Source organism: Corvus brachyrhynchos, unplaced genomic scaffold (genome assembly GCF_000691975.1).
Source record: "Corvus brachyrhynchos isolate BGI_N302 unplaced genomic scaffold, ASM69197v1 scaffold3, whole genome shotgun sequence".
NCBI lineage: Eukaryota > Metazoa > Chordata > Aves > Passeriformes > Corvidae > Corvus > Corvus brachyrhynchos.
The window spans coordinates 4,760,224-4,770,112 of record NW_008237619.1 but is presented as its reverse complement, the minus strand read 5'-3'; positions in this window follow the sequence as shown (position 1 = coordinate 4,770,112).

Sequence of the window (9,889 nt, the reverse complement as noted above, 5' to 3'; positions counted from 1 at the left end):
CCTTTATAAATGGCACCACCACAGCATAAACCTGGAATGAGGATTCAAGGTGCAATAACCTTTTATGCTTCTTGGCTTAGACAGTATCTTCTGATGTCCTGCACAGCACATAACACCAGGTTTCAAGTGACTAGTTTTAATCAACTGATCGATGTGATAATCAAAGTATTGCCTCAATTCAAATAACAGAGTATCAAATGTTATGTTCAGCTTCAAACTCCCAACTCATATTAACCTTGCCTGTTGTTCTGTAAAGTTTATTTTCCCAAGTTTCCTTTGGAAACACATGGTAGTGTTTTGTCTCAAAGCACTTGGCACCAATTCATTCCTTCCAGCCCACACATCAATAAAATTAATCATCTTACAATGAGACAGTTCTTTTCATGCTAACAGGTCTCTACTGATGCACAAGTGCTAAATCAAGGGAGTACTCATAGATGCATAGAAGGCTTGGGTTGAAAGTGACCTTAAAAATCATTGAGTTCCAACTCATCTGCCCTGGGCAGGGACATCTTCCACTAGACCAGGTTGCTCAGAGACCCATCCAAACTGTCCTGGAACACTTCCAGGGATGGAGCATCCACAGCTTCTCTGGGAAACATGTTCCAGTGCCTCACCACCCTCACAGTAAATAATTTCTTCCTGATTTCTAATCTAAACCTACTCTCTTCCAATTTGCATCCATTACCCCTGGGCCTATAACTACATGCTCTTCCCAAATGTCTTTCTCCATCTTTCTTGTAGAAACTCCCTTCACGTGCTACGAGGCCTAAAGGTCACCCAGAAGCTTTCTCTTCTCCAGGCTGAGCAATCCCAATTCTCATTTGAGATTCTGAGCCCTTCCTCATTTGAGAGGTATTTCATGCCTCTAATCATTATCATGGCCATCCTCTGGACTCACTCCAAGACGTCGATGTCCTTCCTTTGCTGGGGACCCCAGAGATGGATGCAGCTCTTTAGGTGGAGTCCTGTGACTAAGCGGCCTTCATTCTCTGTGCTTCCCATGGACATCCTGGACTCTCCCATGCACTGAAGCTGATAGTTTGGAACCAAGATATTCCTCAAATGAGCAGAGGAGCCTGCCAGTGCCCTGCTACCTGGTGGAGGTTTCTGCCCTTGATTAGACAGCATTGTGCTGCCTATGCTTCCAAGAGAGCTCCAGGAGACTGTAGTTTGCCTACTGAAGTGGTACTTGATTTCCATAGGCCAGTCAGCAGGGCAGAGGGTTGCTAATTTAAGGAGAGGGGAGAGGGAATCCAGGCTGTAGAGCCTCTGCCTTGCCTGGTTTGATCAGGCAAGCCTGCTAAATAGCCCATTTTGCAACACCCAGAACTGGCAGTTCTTCCAGTCATGCTTTGTGTTTGTTGTGTACCATCTCTTTTTGTCCCTGCATCCCCAGTGCTCTTGTGCCAAGCCCTGTGTGTCTGGCAGTGGTGGTCTGCCTCTCTTATCCATCTGCAAGGTGAGACAGGCATTTCAAGTGCAAGCTGTGTGCTTGACTCCTGTGAGACACTCCAGTTTTAAAACCCCTTTTGGCAGCTTCAACAACAGCCTCCTAAACTGTTTATTGGGTGCTGAAAGATGGTGGCATTTGTGAAGCTGCTTTTAAAATGTTTACTCACAGCAGTATAGGCGCCTCTGCTTGTTGTTATCATCCAGCCCTCAAAATGGAAAATGTCAGTAGCATCTGCTTGATGGACTTATCTGCCTGATTCTGTGCCTAAAGTAACAAGCAGCAGATTTAAATAGAATTTAAGTGGTGCATAAGTAAAACACGGCAAGACCACTAATATTTACAGGAATCCTTTTTAGCTACCTAGAAAATTAGAGCCCTTCTGATGCTGGGGGAAAGAGCAACTTGCTGTGTGCACCTCCACCCGTGCCAAGTCCTTTGGAAGGAAGAAGGAGTGTGTGCCAGTGTATTTGGGCAGCTTGCAGTAGGGACAGTGCATTTGCTGCATGCTGGATTTGCCCTTTGGCAAACAGCCCTGAGGAAGAAGTGCATGGGCAGACTTGTGGCTTGGAGAGGCCCCTTCTTGTCTCGAGGTGTGATTGCCTGCTGCTGTCAGGTGACATCTTCCTCCTTTTCAAAGCAGTCCACCAGAAGGACTGAAGGACTGGCACTGGCTGCACCCTGCTCTGCCACCTTCTTTCCATGAGCTGCAGCCCAGGATTCCCATCCTCTCTCCGTGGTTCTGCAGCCAGGGTCAGCACCCATTCCTCGGATACACATTCAACCTTACTACCTTAGAAGTAGGGTGGGAGGAGGATGCTACAAATTTATTCCACCCTGCCTTATAATAAAATCGAGGGAGAGAGGAAAGACATAGAAGATCGCTGAGATCATTTCCACTGTTTAGTGCAGGATGTAAACTCAGATAGAAAGTATGTCAGCTAATATGAAGCACACCTCCTGACACTGAGTCTCCTCTTAACAAGGATGACTAAGAGGAACTGACAGCTATGTTAGAAGTATGCTCACCCTTTAAATTAACTGAGAAGATTTTTACAGGAAGAAGGGTGTTGTATAAATAACCTGGAAAAAATCAGGGGATTTTTGTTTGTTTCCACCAGGTATAAGTCATATTTCCTCCTCTTGATATTTTTTTTTTACTTTAACTGATAAAGCTGAAGTTTGCAGGGACTTTTCATTTTGCCAAGGGAATGAATAAATGAGATATTCCCTACATTGGATCTATGAGTGCTACTGACTAGCCTGAAAGTTATTTTGTTGCATAAGGGGGAGAATTTCTTCACAAAATTCTGTTTCATGAATCCATTTAGCAGCCAGCTAAGTTATTCTCATCTGGCATGAAGATTCACATTGGGGTTGGCTAGCTGAGTTAGGAAAGCTTGGATAATTTTTAAAGGACATGTAAAGGAAGTAGAAGATTACTCCATTGCTTAAAAGCTTAATTGATTTTACAAGACTGAATACCTTTTTTCCTGTTTAAAGATGAGTGTAATGTGTGGAAAGTCACAAAGGAAATACAGTGATAAGGAGCCATTTCTACAAGATAGGCTCCTTTATTTCCTCTGCTGAAAAGAGAGCTGAGCAATACTATTTACAATATTATAATGGGTATTCCTGTGTTATTTTAAAGAGCTTTAAAGGATGAAAGCTGATCTGCTAGAGAAATTGCAATTGCCAAATAGGACACACATGCTTTAACTTTGCAGAGAAGAATTTACCTTTTTATTTTTGTTAAAGGCATTAAATATTCTACGTGTATGCTGGCCACAGCATTAGATTTAAGACAATAATTTTCAGGTCTTGATCACACCATCTAGTGTATTGCTGCCAGTCCATGTAAAGCAAAAGTGAGATTGTCAGAGAATCGGCACAAGTCCAAGGGCTTTAGATTTCTCCAGGGGGCTGCATCAGAGAGGGGAAAGGGAGGCACGGTTTATACAGAAGTTTTGCATCTGGAAACATGGTGGTGGTGACTGCAATACACAGGAAAGTAAAGTCTCCAGCTAATATTTCATCCGGAGAAAAGACTGCACCACGGCCCCATATTTGCAACGTTCTGCTGTAACAGATAAGGGGCTGTGGTGGCCTGAAGGGGACAAGGGCCCTTTGTGAGAGCCCTTCCTGGAGCCAGCTGCTGCCCTGAGAAAGCAGCAGCAAGTGGGAGCTGTGCCTGGGGCAGAGGCAACCTGTGGGTTTGGCAGCTTCCTGGGATGGCCATGATGCTGAACACAGGCAGCGGTTCTGCTTTCCAACCCGTCCCTGGCCAAACGCTGTGTGTACAAGGCCACTGCATAGTGGGTTTTGCACTTTTCCCATGTGCACTGAGGCATCCAAGGCAGCTGCTGCCTTTCTTGCAGGACTCACTGTGCTCCTGAGCAGCTCTGGTCAAGGGGACCACTGCTGTGCAGTGTGAGGTACTCCTGTGCTCTCCCAGGGCTGTGGGGATTTTTCTTCCCCGCTATAACCTTAAATACTCTAGAAGGGTGGAGCACCTCTCCTGCAAAGACAGGCTGAGAAAGCTGGAGCTGTTCTTCCTGGAGAAGAGAAGACTCTGGGGAGACCTTAAGAAGCCTTCCAGTACCTGAAGGGGCTTACAGGAGAGCAGGAGAGGGACTTTTTACCAGGCCACATAATTATAGAACAAAGGGGAATGGTTTTAAACTCAAAGGGGAGATTTACATAAGATGTTTGGAGGAAATTCTTTACTGTGAGGGTGGTGAGACTCTGGAACAGGCCACAGCACAGAGAAGCTGTGAATGCCCCATCCCTGGAAGTGTTCAGGGCCAGGATGGATGAGCCTTTGAGCAACCTGGTCTGGTGGGAGGTGTCCTTGCTCCTGACAGGGGTTGGAACTAGGTGATCTCTGAGATCCTTTCCAACCCAAGATATTCCATGATTCTATTAAACACAAGTTTTTGCTCAGGCTCTGTCCTATATACAAAATTATAGTAAAGCTTCAGAGAAAAGACAGGGAGTAGAATAAAGGAGGCAGAATACTAGAAAATACACACCTCAAAACCGCCTGTGAGGTCTTTTAGTTAACACATTTTATGCTTTCTGTTACCTCATGGTTAAGAACTGGAAGTTTTGATGAAGTACCTTATAAATTAGATAACAGTTTCATGTATGATGGAGAGAAACTTAGATCTAAAAATAAGTGACTGACTGAGTAGCTAGGAACTGTTGAGCTATGGGCTGAAAGGACCTCTGAAATGTAATATATAATTAAGTCTTCTTTCTCTGACATGCTCCAGTCCTTTTCCCATAGACACTTGCATGTTTAAGTGATAAATTGTAAAGCATGCCTCATTCCATAACTCAGCCTTATTCTTTTCTCATTGAGCAAAAAGCAGTAAAAATATTGATTAAAAATGCTGATTAGTCTACTGCTAGTGATAAGGATCTGCAGGTTCCTTAATGTGGGGAAGGGGACCACTTTTTGATTTATACCTACAAACAACAATGAAAACTTCTGTTTCAAATTGTGTCTTGAATAATCTGCCATTATGTTTCCATTTTTTTCTCTTGCTTTTAAGATCTGATCTCTTTATGAAGTATCAAGTAAAAGGAACTTGGTGTATCTGCATCATATAAAGTACTCATATCATCTTATGAAAAAGAATCAAACTATGACTGATTAAAGATGCTTTAACTTGTAAAATAGAAATGTGTGGGGAGAAAATAAACAGGGTACTTAGATATTGACTTCCACCACTGCTTCTTTCTGTATATTAGTCTTCTTGTTTTATCCACTGATTGCAACAGTCAAACATTTTAAAGCAAATACAGACATTTTAAAGACAAACCTGTTACATTCAACAGTTGGAGGTCTGGAACTTAGCTCCAAAAATACTGATATTTGTTTAAAATTCCAGCAATTTATAGGCTTTTTTACACCAGCAGCCCCACTGTGCCATAAGAAGGATCTTTATTTTCAGAGATTCAAAATGGTACACAAAGTCTGTGATATTTCAGCTGGTAATTGCCCTTTGAGGTAAACTGAGTTGATCAAATCGATGAAGGAACCATAAGATTCTAAAGACAATATTTTTTGAAGGCCTAGTTACAGCTCTGATTCACTCTTGTTCCCAAAGAAAATTCTGTTAAAGTCTGTTTTTGTCATCTGACAACAAATCAAATCATACAGCAATAGACATTTCCAGAACATAAGTAAATTAGAACAGACCAGTCCCAGGTACTGATGGAAGACCTGGATTAACAGAAATAGGCACGTCATCAGTAATGCAAAGCCTTACATTCCCAGGATATGCAAACACTTTTGCCTCATGGCATTAGCATCCTGACCTGAAAAAAAACTCTTTCCTTTCATTAAATAAATAAGAAAACTATTAAGGCCTCTGAGGGGAGTGCGCTGGTGTAGGCAGGAATAACAGAAGTAAAATCTGTGGAGCTACCTGAACAGAAAATTGCTATGAGAACTGGGGCACAGGCACCTGAGGGTATGTCTGTACCGCTAAGGAAAAGTGCGCAGGGAGAGCTTGCACTCTTGTTGTCCCTGCTGCTTTGTGGGCCAGCTCATCCCCTGGCTCCCCTTCGAACTATTCCAAATATTTGTTTCCAAGACAAGTCTGCCACAGAAAGGGCAGCTCTCTGCCCCTGGGGCCCAAGATCGGCTCTTGGCTGGCTTTTATTTAGTCATATCAACATAACCTGATTGACCAGTGCATTCAATTATGTGCTCTTATTTATCCCTTGCCAAGGAAGCACTCAAATTCCTACCTAGCTTTAGGCACAGGGTTCAGTCCTCCTGAAGCTTTTTGCATGCAAGGTAAAAATACATTCAAGTAACCTGGAGTCAAGATATGTATATTTTAATGTATATATGTATTTTACGTATGTAATGTATGTTTGAAGTTTTACTCAAGTCATGATATTCTTTTAATGAAGGCAGAAGCCAGAGGTCATAAACACATTTAAAGCAAAGCAGATGTTATTTTGCTAAATCAAGATCATTGTTTACACTTTCCTCTGAAGTATTTAACATTAACTGGTATAAAAAGAAAGATACTACGATATGTGGGTCCCTGGTTTGTTTGGGTAGAAAATTCCTTGGCTGCTAAGGAAACTGTCCTGCTGCCTCGAAGACTTAAGGATCATAGTGTGTAATGGAAGCTCACCAGTGGGAGTGTGGTGAGCTGAGCACACAGGATAGTTGCTAGAGGCTGCTACACCTTTCCAGTTTCAGTAGTGCCACACGTGGCATTTCCTGAAGCTGCTTCCTTTTTACCTTTCTGGAGACCCGGGAGTGAATCCTAAGGAAAGTCGCATGTAAGACAGAGGATACCCCAAGGCTGGCAGCTCCTGCTATGTTAAGTAACAAGAGCCTGTGGAAAAGAGACAAAACTCACAAATTCAAAATCAATATTTAAATTAATCTCAACTCGACTCATTAAAAAATGTTTACAGTCTGGTTTCCAATGACAGTAGGTTTTGGAACCACTTTGATTTTTTTTTTTTTTTAAGCCTAAAATAAACTCTTTTATGTATGCAGTTATGTGCAATATTTTATACATTTCGTTAAGTCTTGAAAAAGTTGCAAGCCTGCTATATACTTGTATATATTGTTTTTGAGAGCTTAAAGAGGATGTCCATTTTTAAAAATCCTGAACTATAACAAGATGTGATGTGTATATAAATCATAGGTAACACAGTTTTGAGCAGTGGAGTAATGTAACTGATAATGGGTCAGAATAGAGTATTCTTCCTTTTCCCTCCAACCAGGTTATTTTTACTTCTTTGGAGGATTGTGTTTATTTTTCTTTTTTTTTTCCCTAAACTCCAAAAATGTTATAAACTGATGTATTTGATAATACTACGGATTTTAATTTTGATGCCCTTGCAGATCTTGGGAAAAGACAAAAATCCTCTAAAATTTTGAAGGATATTTTGCTGGATACATGTATTTAAAAAAATATGTAGTTTTATGCTTCAGGTGGAACATTATTAAAAATCTACCCCTATCACAGAAACAATGGTAAAATTAGGAATATTTTGGATTCAAGGAAATTGTACTAAATTCATTGCTTGTCCAATTGGATTAATCAAAGACGAAAGCAAAATAAAGGATGCCCAGCCAGTACACGTCCCTGCTGCAGCATTCCAGCAGCAGGCAGCTGCTGGAATAACCACATGAAATCCAGAGGGAGAGAAGGAGGGAGACTGTCTTGACACCCCAGGCCCTCTTCCCAGCGCAACACTAGACACAGAGGTGGTACGTGACTACACTCCTAACGCTCACAGTTAAAAAAGAAGTCTAGAAACTTCCTTTTTCACTTCTACAGCGGCCTCTTGGCAGGAATTATGTCCAAGGTTGTCAGATTTGTTTGAGTTAGGGGTGATTGTGCTGATTTAAATCCCTGAAGGGAATTTCCTCCCTGGCACAAGGATGTGTTACAGAGATGCTACAGGACAAAATCATACAAACAAACTCCTAACATATGATTCTCCTCTCCTTTGTACAGTGGTAAATCTGGAGATCTAGTGATGTCTTTTCATTCCTTGAACACAGGACGTGGGCCTCTCTCCTCACATGCAGCTGGACAGCATTACTGGGTAAACTACATGAGAATAAGGTCTCTGTAAGTATATCATAGGACCACATAATGCTTGGGGTTGGAAGGGACAATAAGGATCATCTAGTTACAGCACCCCTGCCATGGGCAGGGTTGCCACCCACTAGACCAGGTTGCTTAGGGGCCCCTCCAGCCTGGCCTTGAACACTTCCAGGGATGGGGCATCCACAGCTTCCCTGGGCAGCCTGTGCCAGTCCCTTGCCCCGCTCTGAGTAAAGAAAGCCCATGGTCATGTTTAGGGCATGTGGACAATGTGTTGCCATGTAATACCAGCTGAGCATATTCTCAATGCCAGTACAGCCTTGAGAAGCTGGGAGAAGACCCCCTTTCCACTCAAAGTTACATGTGGTGAGGCATTACCTTTTATCTTATGTTTCCTAGGTGGGGGCTTTTGTCCCCGTTTCTGATCACTGTCAGGGTCCTGCTTCTCCCCTTGGATCTGTTGGCTGGTGTGGGGCCGGTGAGGTGCCTTGCCCGTGGGTGGTGGCACTTGGGCAGGGGTGCTCTGCGGCTTGAGCGTGGGCCAGCCAAGCGGAGAAACCAGACTGCAGTTTTGAATTTCACTTCTGAGATGCCTGCGCAAGAACAGGCATGGAAATACCCAGGCCAGTAAGCTCACAATGAAACTGGGCAGGAAGACTCCTCTGCCTTTTTTTTTACAGTATCCTGGGGAAAAATGGTGTTAAGAGGCTTCTGTGGTATTCACTGTGTCCTGACATTTTCCATACTCCATGGATTTATATAATTCTGTAAAAATAAATTATTTAAATCAATATTCCCAAAAATTACTTGATGAATTTCTCTCTTTAAATATTTGAAGAACAGTCTTGAGCCTTTATCTAGCAAACAAAACTTGAATTGAGATATTTCCCTTTCCATCAATAAAAAAAAGATAAATAAAGGATTCAGTGAAATCCAGATCACAATTCTCCAAGTACTGGTAGGACAGCAACCTTGAAACCAAAATGCACAAAAACATCTGGTTTTCATGAATCCCTCTATAAAATGGGGGGAAAGGAGAGGATGGGGAAAATCTGAGTGCTGGGGTGACTCTGCCTGTGTGCAACTGAGGGTTGTAAAAACTTGTCAGGTGCCTCTGACAGGCAAACATTTACAGTTTTATAACCTCAGTATTTGCAACATTTAAGGCATTTCCTGTCTTAAGTATTGAGAAGTACAAGTAAATATTGCCTGTTCTGAGGTTAACTGCTCTGCTTAGGAGGCTTTTCACGGTCAGGACCGAAGAGCAGGAAAACCACAAAAATCCCAAAGCCGCTGTCACATTTTTAATTCATTAGGAACAACCCATACCTATTCCCAGAGCTACCTTTAATAGTGGAGCTTTTCTGAACCACAGGGAGTTTTGGTCATATGTAGAAAATCCGAGCCTGGTGAGACAGTTCTGGCTTGATGCTGAAATGCTCAGAACAGCCTTTCTCTGACTAAGTCTTCCTTTTATAGGGAAAAGGGGGAGCACATTTGCTCTGTCCTCCTTTTTTACTTTTGTTTCAAAAGCTATGCTGAATTTCCCCATGCTACTTCATATGCAAATTCTGTAGATATCTCTGAACCTTTGCATTTCCCATCTCCGGCTGGCAGCCTAGATAGCCTTCTGGAAAGCAGGGAGGGTGTGAAAATGGGTGGGCTCAGAGCAGCGGCTGGAGTACATCTCTGCAATTGCTCCATTGAAGCCGGCAGAACCTGATCGATTTAAGGCCAGATTTGGCTCATGATTGAATTTTTTATGTCTTTAGAGCCAACGCTGTGCATAGCACATGAAGCAAAACAGAGTACAGTTACTACTTCTCATCTCAATCTACTT